Source organism: Lipotes vexillifer, unplaced genomic scaffold (genome assembly GCF_000442215.2).
Source record: "Lipotes vexillifer unplaced genomic scaffold, Lipotes_vexillifer_v1.1 scaffold182, whole genome shotgun sequence".
Classification (NCBI taxonomy): Eukaryota; Metazoa; Chordata; class Mammalia; order Artiodactyla; family Lipotidae; genus Lipotes; species Lipotes vexillifer.
In genome coordinates, this window is record NW_006798798.1 from 7,472,408 (window position 1) to 7,486,838 (window position 14,431).

The 14,431-nt window shown below is 39.0% G+C and overlaps 1 protein-coding gene across 1 annotated transcript in view; it reads left to right on the forward strand.

The window, feature by feature from the left end:
* LOC103084210 (zinc finger protein 570) overlaps nt 1-14,431 on the forward strand; it is a 345,144-nt gene that overhangs the window by 316,630 nt on the left and 14,083 nt on the right. The window lies entirely within an intron of this gene.

Sequence of the window (14,431 nt, forward strand, 5' to 3'; positions counted from 1 at the left end):
CACTGCGCCACCAGGGAAGCCCCCGCCCATTTTTTTAATTGGACTGTTTGTCTTTTGATGTTGAGCTCCATGAGCTGTTTGTATATTTTGATGAATCCTTTGTCCTTTGTTTCATTTGCAAATATTTCCGCCCATTTTGAAGGTTGTCTTTCCTCTTGTTTATGGTTTCCTTTGTGGTGCAAAAGCTTTTAAGTTTAGTTAAGTGTCATTTGTTTATTTTTGTTTTTATTTCCATTACTCTAGGAGGTGGGTCAAAAAAGATCTTGCTGTGGTCTATGTCAAAGAGTGTTTTTCCTTTGTTTTCCTCTAAGAGTTTTATAGTGTGTGGTCTTAACCAGATTCTTAACCACTGTGCCACCAGGGAAGTCCTATGTAATCTTCTTTATCATGCAATGATAGTGATACCACGTGGTTAAATAAATTAGTCTCTAGCAATAATCAATACACTGGCACCCCCTGGTGGAAAGTACAAATAGAAGGAAATGAAAATTTGCTTAATAATTTACTTGCTTTCAATTTGTATTTTAAATGACTGTCTCCATATCATTATTCCTAATACAGGAGCTCTTTCTTTTCTTTCAGCATTGCACCTAATTCCTATTAAAATATGTTTTTCTTTGCCCTTTATGAAGGCAATTGTTAACAATAAATATTCTATTAGCTATGTGCTGAACATTCTTCTAAAGAGTAATTGATCACTTCAATAAACATGAGGTACAAAGTGTTAGTATCCCCATTTTTTTTTCAAGAGTTTTGCTTGTTGTATTATTTGTCTTTTTTTTTTTTTTACATCTTTATTGGAGTATAATTGGAGTACAATGGTGTGTTGGTTTCTGCTTTATAACAAAGTAAATCAGTTATACATATACATATGTTCCCATATCTCTTCCCTCTTGCGTCTCCCTCCCTCCCACCCTCCCTATCCCACCCCTCCAGGCGGTCACAAAGCACCGAGCTGATCTCCCTGTGCTATGCGGCTGCTTCCCACTAGCTATCTACCTTACGTTTGGTAGTGTATATATGTCCATGCCTCGCTCTTGCTTTGTCACAGCTCACCCTTCCCCCTTCCCATATCCTCAAGTCCATTCTCAAGTAGGTCTGTGTCTTTATTCCTGTCTTACCCCAAGGTTCTTCATGACTTTTTTTTTCTTAAATTCCATATATATGTGTTAGCATACGGTATTTGTCTTTCTGTTTCTGACTTACTTCACTCTGTATGACAGACTCTAGGTCTATCCACCTCATTAGCTCAATTTTGAAAAATGCCAGTGGTAGTTTGATAGGGATTGCATTGAATTTGTAGATTGCTTTGGGTAGTAGAGTCATTAAAATAGCTCAATTTTGTTTCTTTTTATGGCTGAGTAATATTCCATTGTGTATATGTGCCACATCTTCTTTATCCATTCATCCAATGATGGACACTTAGGTTGCTTCCATCTCCTGGCTATTGTAAATAGAGCTGCAATGAACATTTTGGTACATGACTCTTTTTGAATTATGGTATTCTCAGCAGTGGGATTGCTGGGTCATATGGTAGTTCTCTTTGTAGTTTTTTAAGGACCCTCCATACTGTTCTCCATAGTGGCTGTACCAATTCACATTCCCACCAGCAGTGCAAGAGTGTTCCCTTTTCTCCACACCCTCTCCAGCATTTATTGTTTCTAGATTTTTTGATGATGGCCATTCTGACTGGTGTGAGATGATATCTCATTGTAGTTTTGATTTGCATTTCTCTAATGATTAATGATGTTGAGCATTCTTTCATGTGTTTGTTGGCAGTCTGTATATCTTCTTTGGAGAAATGTCTATTTAGGTCTTCTGCCCATTTTTGGATTGGGTTGTTTGTTTTTTTGTTATTGAGCTGCATGAGCTGCCTGTAAATTTTAGAGATTAATCCTTTGTCAGTTGCTTCATTTGCAAATACTTTCTCCCATTCTGAGGGTGGTCTTTTGGTCTTCTTTATGGTTTCCTTTGCTGTGCAAAACTTTGAAGTTTCATTAGGTCCCATTTGTTTATTTTTGTTTTTATTTCCATTTCTCTAGGAGGTGGGTCAAAAAGAATCTTGCTGTGATTTATGTCAGAGTGTTCTGCCTATGTTTTCCTCTAAGAGTTTGACAGTGTCTGGCCTTACATTTAGGTCTTTAATCCATTTTGAGCTTATTTTTGTGTATGGTGTTAGGGAGTGTTCTAATCTCATACTTTTACATGTACCTGTCCAGTTTTCCCAGCAACACTTATTGAAGAGGCTGTCCTTTCTCCATTGTACATTCCTGCCTCCTTTATGAAAGATAAGGTAACCATATGTGCGTGGGTTTATCTCTGGGCTTTCTATCCTGTTCCATTGATCTATCTTTCTGTTTTTGTGCCAGTACCATACTGTCTTGATTACTGTAGCTTTGTAGTATAGTCTGAAGTCAGGGAGCCTGATTCCTCCAGCTCCGTTTTTCATTCTCAAGATTGCTTTGGCTATTTGGGGTCTTTTGTGTTTCCATACAAATTGTGAAATTTTTTGTTCTAGTTCTGTGAAAAATGCCAGTGGTAGTTTGATAGGGATTGCATTGAATCTGTAGATTGCTTTGGGTAGTAGAGTCATTTTCACAAGGTTGATTCTTCCAATCCAAGAACATGGTATATCTCTCCAAATATTTGTATCCTCTTTAATGTCTTTCATCAGTGTCTTATAGTTTTCTGCATACAGGTCTTTTGTCTCCTTAGGTAGGTTTATTCCTAGATATTTTATTCTTTTTGTTGCAATGGTAAATAGGAGTGTTTTCTTGATTTCACTTTCAGATAATTCATCATTAGTGTATAGGAATGCCAGAGATTTCTGTGCATTAATTTTGTATCCTGCTACTTTACCAAATTCATTGATTAGCTCTAGTAGTTTTCTGGTAGCATCTTTAGGATTCTGTGTGTATAATATCATGTCATCTGCAAACAGTGAAGCTTTACTTCTTCTTTTCTGATTTGGATTCCTTTTATATCCTTTTCTTCTCTGATTGCTGTAGCTAAAACTTACAAAACTATGTTGAATAAGAGTGGTGAGAGTGGGCAACCTTGTCTTGTTCCTGATCTTCGTGGAAATGCTTTCAGTTTTTCACCATTGAGGACGATGTTGGCTGTGGGTTTGTCATGTATGGCCTTTATTATGTTGAGGAAAGTTCCCTCTGTGCCTACTCTCTGCAGGGTTTTTATCATAAATGGGTGTTGAATTTTGTTGAAAGCTTTCTCTGCATCTATTGAGATGATCATATGGTTTTTCTCCTTCAATTTGTTAATATGGTTTATCACATTGATTGATTTGCATATATTGAAGAATCCTTGCATTCCTGGAATAAACCCCACTTGATCATGGTGTATGATCCGTTTAATGTGCTGTTGGATTCTGTTTGATACTATTCTGTTGAAGATTTTTGCATCTATGTTCATCAGTGATATTGGCCTGTAGTTTTCTTTCTTTGTGACATCCTTGTCTGGTTTTGGTATCAAGGTGATGGTGGTCTCCTAGAATGAGTTTAGGGGTGTTCCTCCCTCTGCTATATTTTGGAAGAGTTTGAGAAGGTTAGGTGTTAGCTCTTCTCTAAATGTTTGATAGAATTTGCCTGTGAAGCCGTCTGGCCCTGGGCTTTTGTTTGTTGGAAAATTTTTAATCACAGTTTCAATTTCAGTGCTTGTGATTGGTCTGTTCATATTTTCTGTTTCTTCGTGATTCAGTCTTGGCAGGTTTGCATTTCTAAGAATTTGTCCATTTCTTCCAGGCTGTCCATTTTACTGGCATATAGTTGCTTGTAGTAATCTCTCATGATCTTTTGTATTTCTGAAGTGTCAGTTGTTACTTTTCCTTTTTCATTTCTAATTCTATTGATTTGAGTCTTCACCCTCTTTTTCTTGATGAGTCTGGATAATGGTTTATCAATTTTGTTCATCTTCTCAAAGAACCAGCTTTTAGTTTTTTTTTTTTTTTTTTTTTTAGAAGATGTTGGGGGTAGGAGTTTATTAATTAATTTATTTATTTTTGCTGTGTTCGGTCTTCGTTTCTATGCGAGGGCTTTCTCTATTTGTGGCAATCGGGGGCCACTCTTCATCGCGGTGCGCGGGCCTCTCACTATCGCGGCCTCTCTTGCTGCGGAGCACAAGCTCCAGACGCGCAGGCTCAGTAGTTGTGGCTCACGGGCCTAGCTGCTCCGCGGCATGTGGGATCCTCCCAGACCAGGGCTCGAACCCATGTCCCCTGCATTAGCAGGCAGATTCTCAACCACTGCGCCACCAGGGAAGCCCCCCAGCTTTTAATTTTATTGATCTTTGCTATCATTTCCTTCATTTCTTTTTCATTTATTTTTGATCTGATCTTTATGATTTCTTTCCTTCTGCTAACTTTGGGGTTTTTTTGTTCTTCTTTCTCTAATTGCTTTAGATGCAAGTTTAGGTTGTTTATTCGAGATGTTTCCTGTTTCTTAAGGTAGGATTGTATTGCTATAAACTTCCCTCTTAGAACTGCTTTTGCTGCATCCCATAGGTTTTGGGTCGTCGTGTCTCCATTGTCATTTGTTTCTAGGTATTTTTTGATTTCCTCTTTGATTTCTTCAGTCATCTCTTCGTTATTATGTAATGTATTGTTTAGCCTCCATGTGTTTGTATTTTTTACATATCTTTTCCTGTAATTGATATCTAGTCTCATAGAGTTGTGGTCGGAAAAGATACTTAATACAATTTCAATTTTCTTAAATTTACCAAGGCCTGATTTGTGGCCCAAGATATGATCTATCCTGGAGAATGTTCCATGAGTACTTGAGAAAAATGTGTATTCTATTGTTTTTGGATGGAATGTCCTATAAATATCAATTAAGTCCATCTTGTTTAATGTATCATTTAAAGCTTGTGTTTCCTTATTTATTTTCATTTTGGATGATCTGTCCATTGGTGAAAGTGGGGTGTTAAAGTCCCCTACTATGAATGTGTTACTGTCGATTTCCCCTTTTATGGCTGTTAGTATTTGCCTTATGTATTGAGGTGCTCCTATGTTGGGTGCATAAATATTTACAATTGTTATATCTTCTTCTTGGATCGATCCCTTGATCATTATGTAGTGTCCTTCTTTGTCTCTTCTAATAGTCTTTATTTTAAAGTCTATTTTGTCTGATATGAGAATTGCTACTCCAGCTTTCTTTTGGTTTCCATTTGCATGGAATATCTTTTTCCATCCCCTTACTTTCAGTCTGTATGTGTCTCTAGGTCTGAATTGGGTGTCTTGTAGACAGCATAGATATGGGTCTTGTTTTTGTATCCATTCAACCAATCTTTTGGTGGGAGCATTTAGTCCATTTACATTTAAGGTAATGATCGATATGTATATTCCTATTCCCATTTTCTTAATTGTTTTCGGTTCGTTATTATAGATCTTTTCCTTTTCTTGTGTTTCTTGCCTAGAGAAGTTCCTTTAGCATTTGTTGTAAAGCTGGTTTGGTGGTGCTGAACTCTCTCAGCTTTTGCTTGTCTGTAAAGGTTTTAATTTCTCCATCAAATCTGAATGAGATCCTTGTTGGGTAGAGTAATCTTGGTTACAGGTTTTTCTCCTTCATCACTTTACATATGTCCTGCCACTCCCTTCTGGCTTGCAGAGTTTCTGCTGAAAGATCAGCTGTTAACCTTATGGGGATTCCCTTGTGTGTTATTTGTTGTTTTTCCCTTGCTGCTTTTAATATGTTTTCTTTGTATTTAATTTTTGACCGTTTGATTAATATGTGTCTTGGCGTATTTCTCCTGGGATTTATCCTGTATGGGATTCTCTGTGCTTCCTGGACTTAACTATTTCCTTTCCCATATTGGGGAAGTTTTCAACTATAGTCTCTTCAAATATTTTCTCAGTCCCTTTCTTTTTCTCTTCTTCTTCTGGAACCCCTATAATTCGAATGTTGGTTCGTTTAATGTTGTCCCAGAGGTCTCTGAGACTGTCCTCAGTTCTTCTCAGTTTTTTTTCTTTATTCTGCTCTGCAGTAGTTATTTCCACTATTTTATCTTCCAGGTCATTTATCCGTTCTTCTGCCTCAGTTATTCTGCTAGTGATCCCATCTAGAGTATTTTTAATTTATTTATTGTGTTGTTCATCATTGCTTGTTTCATCTTTAGTTCTTCTAGGTCCTTGTTAAATGTTTCTTGCATTTTGTCTATTCTATTTCCAGGATTTTGGATCATCTTTACTATTATTATTCTGAATTCTTTTTCAGGTAGACTGTCTATTTCCTCTTCATTTGTTAGGTCTGGTGGGGTTTTTATCTTGCTCCTTCATCTGCTGTGTGTTTTTCTGTCTTCTCATTTTGCTTATCTTACTGTGTTTGGGTTCTCCTTTTTGCAGGCTGCAGGTTCGTAGTTCCCGTTGTTTTTGGTGTCTGTCCCCAGTGGCTAAGGTTGGTTCAGTGGGTTGTGTAGGCTTCCTGGTGGAGGGGACTAGTGCCTGTGTTCTGGTGGATGAGGCTGGATCTTGTCTTTCTGGTGGGCAGGTCCACGTCTGGTGGTGTGTTTTGGGGTGTCTGTGGACTTATTATGATTTTAGGCAGCCTCTCTGCTAATGGGTGGGGTTGTGTTCCTGTCTTGCTAGTTGTTTGGCATAGGGTGTCCAGCACTGTAGCTTGCTGGTCGTTGAGTGAAGCTGGGTGTTGGTGTTGAGATGGAGGTCTCTGGGAGATTTTCGCCGTTTGTTATTATGTGGAGCTGGGAGGTCTCTTGTGGACCAGTGTGCTGAAGTTGGCTTTCCCACCTCAGAGGCACAGCACTGACTCCTGGCTGCAGCACCAAGAGACTTACATCCACATGGCTCAGAATAAAAGGAAGAAAAAGTAGAAAAAAAGAAAAAAAGAAAGAGGATAAAATAAAATAAGATAAAATAAAATAAAGTTATCAAAATAAAAAATAATTATTAAGAAAAAAAAATTTTTAAGTTAAAAATAAAGGACGGATAGAACCTTAGGAGAAATGGTGAAAGCAAAGCTATAGAGACAAAATCTCACACAGAAGCATATACATACACACTCACAAAAAGAGGAAAAGGGGAAAAAATCATAAATCTTGCTCTTGAAGTCCACCTCCTCAATTTGGGATGATTTGTTGTCTATTCATGTATTCCACAGATGCAGGGTACATCAAGTTGATTGTGGAGCTTTAATCCACTGCTTCTGAGGTTGCTGGGAGAGATTTCCCTTTCTCTTTGTTCTCACAGCTCCCGGGGCTCAGCTTTGGATTTGGCCCCGCCTCTAAGTGTAGGTCGCCTGAGGGCGTCTGTTCTTTGCTCAGACAGGACGGGGTTAAAGGAGCAGCTGATTCAGGGGCTCTGGCACACTCAGGCCTGGGGGAGGGAGGGGTACGGATGTGAGGCGAGCCTGTGGCGGCAGAGGCCAGCGTTACATTGCACCAGCCTGAGGCGTGCCGTGCGTTCTCCCGGGGAAGTTGTCCCTGGATCCCGGGACCCTGGCAGTGGCAGGCTGCACAGGCTCCCCGGAAGGGGGTTGTGGATAGTGACCTGCGTTCGCCCACAAGTTTCTTGGTGGCGGCAGCAGCAGCAGCCTTAGCGTCTTATTCCCATCTCTGGGGTCCGCGCTTTTAGCCGCAGCTCACGCCCGTCTCTGGAGCCCCTTTAAGCAGCACTCTTAATCCCCTCTCCTCGCACACCAGAAAACAAAGGGAAGAAAAAGTCTCCTGCCTCATCGGCAGGTCCAGACTTTTTCCCGGACTTCTTCCCGGCTAGCCGTGGTGCACTAATCCCCTGCAGGGGGATTCACGCCGCCAACCCCAGCCTCTCGCTGCAACCGAAGCCCGAGCCTCAGCTCCCAGCCCCGCCCACCCCGGCGAGTGAGCAGACAAGCCTCTGGGGCCGTTGAGTGCCGGTCGGCACCGATCCTCTGTGCGGGAATCTCTCCGCTTTGCCCTCCGCACCCCTGTTGCTGCGCTCTCCTCCGCGGCTCCGAAGCTTCCCCCCTCCGCCACCCACAGTCTCCACCCGCGAAGGGCCTTCCTAGTGTGTGGAAACCTTTCCTCCTTCACGGCTCTCTCCCACTGGTGCAGGTCCCCTCCCTATACTTTTGTCTCTGTTTATTCTTTTTTCTTTTGCCCTACCCAGGTACGTGGGGGAGTTTCTTGCCTTTGGGGAGGTCTGAGGTCTTCTCCAGCGTTCAGTAGGTGTTCTGTAGGAGTTGTTCCACGTGTAGATGTATTTCTGGTGTATCTGTGGGGAGGAAGGTGACCTCCGCGTCTTACTCTTCCGCCATCTTCCCAGGAGTCTCGAAAGGTGGACTTTTGAGAATTCCCTCCGAAAGAGGGAAGCTGAGGATGGAACATTTAAGAGTGGTTGGGGTAGGCAGAATAATGACCCTGCAAGGATATCTGGACACCTGTGAATGTGTTACCTTACAAGGCAAAAGGAACTTTGCAAATGGGATTAAGTTAAGGACCTCGAAGTGAGGAGATTATCCTAGATTATCCAGTTGGGCCCAAACGAATCACCTGGGTCCTTAAAGTCAGTAAATCTTTTCCAGCTGAGTTTAGAGTCAGAGGAAGATGTGATCACAGAACAGTGGTCAGAGGGATGCAAATTTGCTGGTTAGATAAAGGAAGGTAGCTTTGAGCCAAGGAGTGTTGGTGGCCTCTAGGAACTGGATAATGTAAGGAAATTAATTCTCCCCTAGAGCCTGCAGAAAGGAACACAGCCTTACCGACAGCTTGCTCTTAGCCAAGTGAGAACCATGTCAGACTTTTACCTAACAGTAAGATAATAAAGTTGTATTGTTTTAAGCCACTGCATTTATAATTTGTTACTCAGTAGTAGAAAACTAATATAGTGGTATAGTTTTTTAGCCTCAGTTCTGTGGAAGGGTTTTGAACCGTGTGACCTGAGGGGAACTCAATCCCTATTGATAAAATTTAGAACTTTAGGTAAAGCTCATAGGCCCCCTCTTGTAATTTACAGTTTTGCTGCATTGTGATATTTTTTAACATTGGAATTTAATGAATTTTTCTTCGTGATCTAACATATGATCAGTCTTTAGTTATTTGTTTTGCACTTGGTTTATCTTGGATTGAGAGAAATGTGTTAAAATTCTCTATTATTAATGAAATTTTATCTTGTACAACCTGTAACTTCTGCTTCATGAAACTGCCTGCTGTTAGTTGATATATAGATATTCATAATTTTTGTATGTTTATTGTGAATGGTAGACTTTAGTATTTTAGCATCCTCAAGATCGTGGCCCTTGCTTATTTGTTTGTTTGCATTTTGTCTTGTATATATTTCTCCATAATTTGTAAAATAAACCTTTTTTGAAGTTTATCATATATACAGACAAGTGTATACATGATGATACAAACCAATACAATCAAAATTGTACACCTTGAGTTACCACAAAGGGAACACCCATGTAATAAGCACCCAGATCAAGAAATAAACCATTGTCTGCATTCCAGAAGTCCCTCTTGTGCTCCTGTTCAGTCAGTAGCTTCCCCAAAGTAACCACCATACATCAGTTTCATCTGTTTTTGAACTTATGTGTAAGTGGAGTCATATAGGATATAACCTTTTGGCTTCTTTTGTGCAACATTATGTTTGTGAGATTCATCCATATTGTATGTAAATTTAGCTTACTGTTTGCATTGCTAAATGCACTAGTATTCCAGTGCATGAATATACCAACTATATTTGTCCATTCAACAGGTGTCATACAGTTGATAGACATTTAGAACCCTTTATGTCCCTTGTACCTGAAGGACAGCTTGGCTGCATGTCAAATCTTTGACTCTCTCATTTGTTTTTCCACAAGTATATTGTAGGAGCTACCTCACTATTTGGGGCACTGAATTTGGCAGTCTAATGACAACTGAATTTCCTTTTTCTTATAGGTGACTTGATATTTTTATCTTGATTCCCCATGGATTTTAGTCTAATCATTTTATTAGGAAATGTTTTGGTACAGACAATTTGAGTCATTTTCTCCAGCAGTATAGTGTGTATTTTCATTATGCATATTCATGTATTATTTCAGAAAATTATTCTTGAATGTTAAAAATGTAGTTTTTAATATTCTCTTCTTGATTTGGATTTCATCTCTAGAGGCTCTGCTTAGTTGCAAGTTGTGTCACTTCTTTTTTTTTAATTAATTTTATTGAAGTATAGTTGATTTACAATGTTGTGTTAATTTCTGCTATACAGCAAAATGACTCAGTTATAATATATATATATATATATATATATATATATATACTTTTTTAACACCTTTATTGGAGTATAATTGCTTTACAATGTTGTGTTAGTTTCTGCTGTATAACAAAGTGAATCAGCTGTAAGTATACATATATCCCCATATCCCCTCCCTCTTGTATCTCCCACCCACCCTCCCTATCCCACCCCTCTAGGTGGTCACAGAGCACTGAGCTGATCTCCCTGTGCAGTGCAGCTGCTTCCCACTAGCTATCTATTTTACATTTGATAGTGTCATGGGATATTGAATGTAGTTCCCTGTGCGATGCAATAGGTCCTTGTTTATCCATCTGATATATAGTAGTTTGCATCTGCTAATCTCAAACTCCCAATTCTGTCTTCTCTCACCCCCGCCATTGGCAACCACAAGTCTGTTCTCTATGTCTGTGAGTCTCTTTCTGTTTTGTAGATATGTTCATTTGTGTCGTATTTTAGATCCCACATATAAGTGATATCATGTGGTATTTGTCTTTCTCTTTCTGACTTACTTCATTTGGTGTGATAATCTCTAGGTCCATCCATGTTGCTGCAAATGGCATTATTTCATTCTTTTTAATGGCTGAGTAGTATTCTATTGTATATATTTACCACATCTTCTTTATCCATTCATCTGTTGATGGACATTTAGGTTGTTTTCATGTCTTGGCTATTGTAAATAGTGTTGCTGTGAACATAGGGGTGCATGTATCTTTTCAAATTATAGTTTTGTCTGGGCATATGCCCAGGAGTGGGGGTTGCAGGATCATATGGCAACTCTATTTTTAGTTTTTTGAGGAACCTCCATTCTACTTTCCATAGTGGCTGCACCAAGTTACGTTCCCACCAACAGTGTAAGAGGGTTCCCTTTTCTCCACACCCTCTCCAGCATTTATGATTTGTGGATTTTAATGGCGACCATTCTGACTGGTGTGAGGTGATACCTCATTGTAGTTTTGATTTGCATTTCTCTAATAATTAGTGATGATGAGCATCTTTTCATGTGCCTATTGGCCATCTGTATGTCTTCTCTGGAGAAATGTCTATTTAGGTCTTCTGCCCATTTTTTGATTGGGTTGGTTTGTTGTTATTGAATTGTATGAGCAATTTGTATATTTTGGAAATTAAGCCCTTGTTGGTCGCATCATTTGCAAATATTTTCTCCCAATCTGTAGGTTGTCTTTTCGTTTTGTGTATGGTTTCCTTTGCTGTACAAAAGCTTATAAGTTTGTTTGGGTCCCATTTGTTTATTTTTGCTTTTATTTCTACTGACTTGGGAGACTGACCTAAGAAAACATTGATACGATTTATGTCAGAGAATGTTTTTCTTATGTTCTCTTCTAGGAGTTTTATGGTGTCTTGTCTTATGTTTATAAGTCTTTAAGCCATTTTGGATTTACTTTTGTGTATGATGTGAAGGTGTGTTCTAACTTCATAGATTTACATGCGGCTATCCAGCAAGTTGGACCACTTCTGACTTTCATTTTTTTCTTATAATAATTATCATCTCTTTGTTTCATTTTGTTCCATTTGCTAACTTTAAAAAATTTTTTTATTTATTTTATTTATTTATTTTTGGCTGCATTGGGTCTTCGTTGCTGTGCATAGGCTTTCCCTAGTTGCGGAGAGCGGGGCTACTCTTTGTTGCAGTGCATGGGCTTCTCATTGCGGTGGCTTCTCTTGTTGCAGAGCACAGTCTCTAGAGTGCAGACTCAGTAATTGTGACACATGGACTCAGTAGTCGTGGTTTATGGGCTCTAGAGCGCAGGCTCAGTAGTTGTGGCACAGGGGCTTAGTTGCTCCACGGCACGTGGGATCTTCCCGGAACAGGGCTCGAATCCATGTCCCCTGCATTAGAAGGCGGACTCTTAACCACTGCGCCACCAGGGAAGCCCCATTTTCTAACTTTTATATTTTTTGTTCCATGCTGTACTTTCTGTAGTATTTGTCATATGTTGTGCTCTTTGTAATTATTCTTCATTTCTAAAGTGGTTTTGCCTATGAAGTGGTTCTCTTTCATTCTTGAATTGTACTAGCTTTCATATGTGGTCTGCCTGTCACTTCCTCCCCTTTCCTGAAATCATTGTATGATTTGTGCATGTAGTCTTGCTTCTGAGCTGTGATTGTATCATAACTTTTAAAAATTCGTATTGGAATGTTGGGTAATAATTTTAATCTTCTCTGAAATTTTTAGTGAGTTTTCTTTATACATGGGGAATTTAGACACTCTTTTCAAACTTTTATCTAACATTATCTTTGGACATGGTGTTTCTAATTGTGTTTTTGTAGTGTGATTTTTTTTTTTTTTTCTGTATACCTGTCACTGGCACTTTCCTATGAAAAGGTGAACAGGGCAAAGGTAGTTTTTTAGGTTCTTATGCTCAAGAGTTCCTTCCTCTGTTACTACAATAGAAGACAGTTTCTTTTAAAGATAACCCCTCTGAATATCCAGGCCTTCTTTGTTGTTCAGAACCTAACCTGGTTCAGGAATACCCCTTCTATCAGCTCTGAGAGCCACAGTGTCTTCTTTTCTGCAATTAAAGGATACAGTCAAACTCCCAATTCATTCAGTGAGGCTAGTATTACCCTGATACCAAAACCAAACAAAGCTTATCTCATAAAAATATGATACAAAAATCCTCAACAGGGCTTCCCTGATGGCACAGTGGTTGAGAGTCCGCCTACCGATGCAGGGGACACCGGTTCGTGCCCCGGTCCGGGAGGATCCCACATGCCGCGGAGCGGCTGGGCCCGTGAGCCATGGCCGCTGAGCCTGCACGTCTGGAGCCTGTGCTCTGCAACGGGAGAGGCCACAACAGTGAGAGGCCCGCATACCGCCAAAAAAAAAAAATCCTCAACAAAATGCTAACAAACCAAATCCAGCAACATATGAAATGAATTATGCAACATGTCCAAGTGGAATGTGTCCCAGGAATGCAAGGTTATCTGAACGTCCAAAAATCAATTAATGTAATGCATCATATCAATAGAATAAAAAACAAAAATTACATGATCATTTTAATAGACACCAAAAAAGCATTTGACAAAAGCCAATACCCTTTCATTATAAAAACACTATAAACTAGGAATAAAAGGGAATTTCCTCAATCTCATATAGGTTATCTATAAAAATCCTACAACTATTAATGGTGAATGTCTGAATGCTTTTCCCCTAAGATCAGTAATAAGACAAGAATGTCTGCCTTTGCCACTTTTATTCAATATTGTACTGGAAGTTTTAGCCAGGGCAATTAGACAAGAAGAAGAAAAACCATCTGGGTTGGAAAACAAGTAAAACCATCTCTATCTGCAGATAACATGCTCTTTTATATAGAAAATCCTAAGGAATACATACCGCAAAACACTGTTAGAACTAATAAATAAGTTTAACAAAGTTTCAGGATACAAGATCAATGAATAAAATCAATTGTATATTATACACTTGGAATGAACAATCCAAAAATGAAATTAAGAAAGCAGTTCCATTCACAGTAGCACCAAAACAAATAAAATGTTTAGGAATAAATTTAACAACTGAAGCTGAAACTCATACTCTGAAAATGACAAAACAGTTATTAAGCAAACACTTGTACATAAATAATCATAGCAGCGTTATTTATAATAGCCAAAAGGTGGAAACAATCCAAATGTCCATTAACAGATGAATGGGTAAACAAAATGTTGTCTGTCCTTACAGTGGAATATTATTCAGCCAGTATTTCAGGAGTGAAATACTGATACATGCTACAATTTGGATGAACCTTGAAAACTTTATACTAAATGTTTTCACAATTTTGACAACCAGTCACAATAAGTTCACATACTATATTATTCCATTCCTATGAAAATCCAGAACAGGAAATCTGTAGAGACAGAAAGTAGATTAGTGGTTACTTAGGAATGAGAGAGAGGTGGAGGGAGAGTGTAGGGGGTTGAGGGAACAAGGAGTAATAGGTAAAGGATACAGGATTTCTTTTTGAGGTGATGAAAATATTCTAAAATTAACTTGTGGTGGTTGCACATGTTAATTTGCTAAAAAAATTGCTCACTTTAAATGCATTAATTGTAGAGTATATGAATTATGTATCAGTAAAACTGCTTAAAAAATAAAAGAATACAGCCTATGTGTTTTGCCACCTTAAATCCCCCTAACATCTCTATTCCTCCTTTTACCACCTCCACCATCAATCACCTTTTCATAGCATTCCTGCTCAC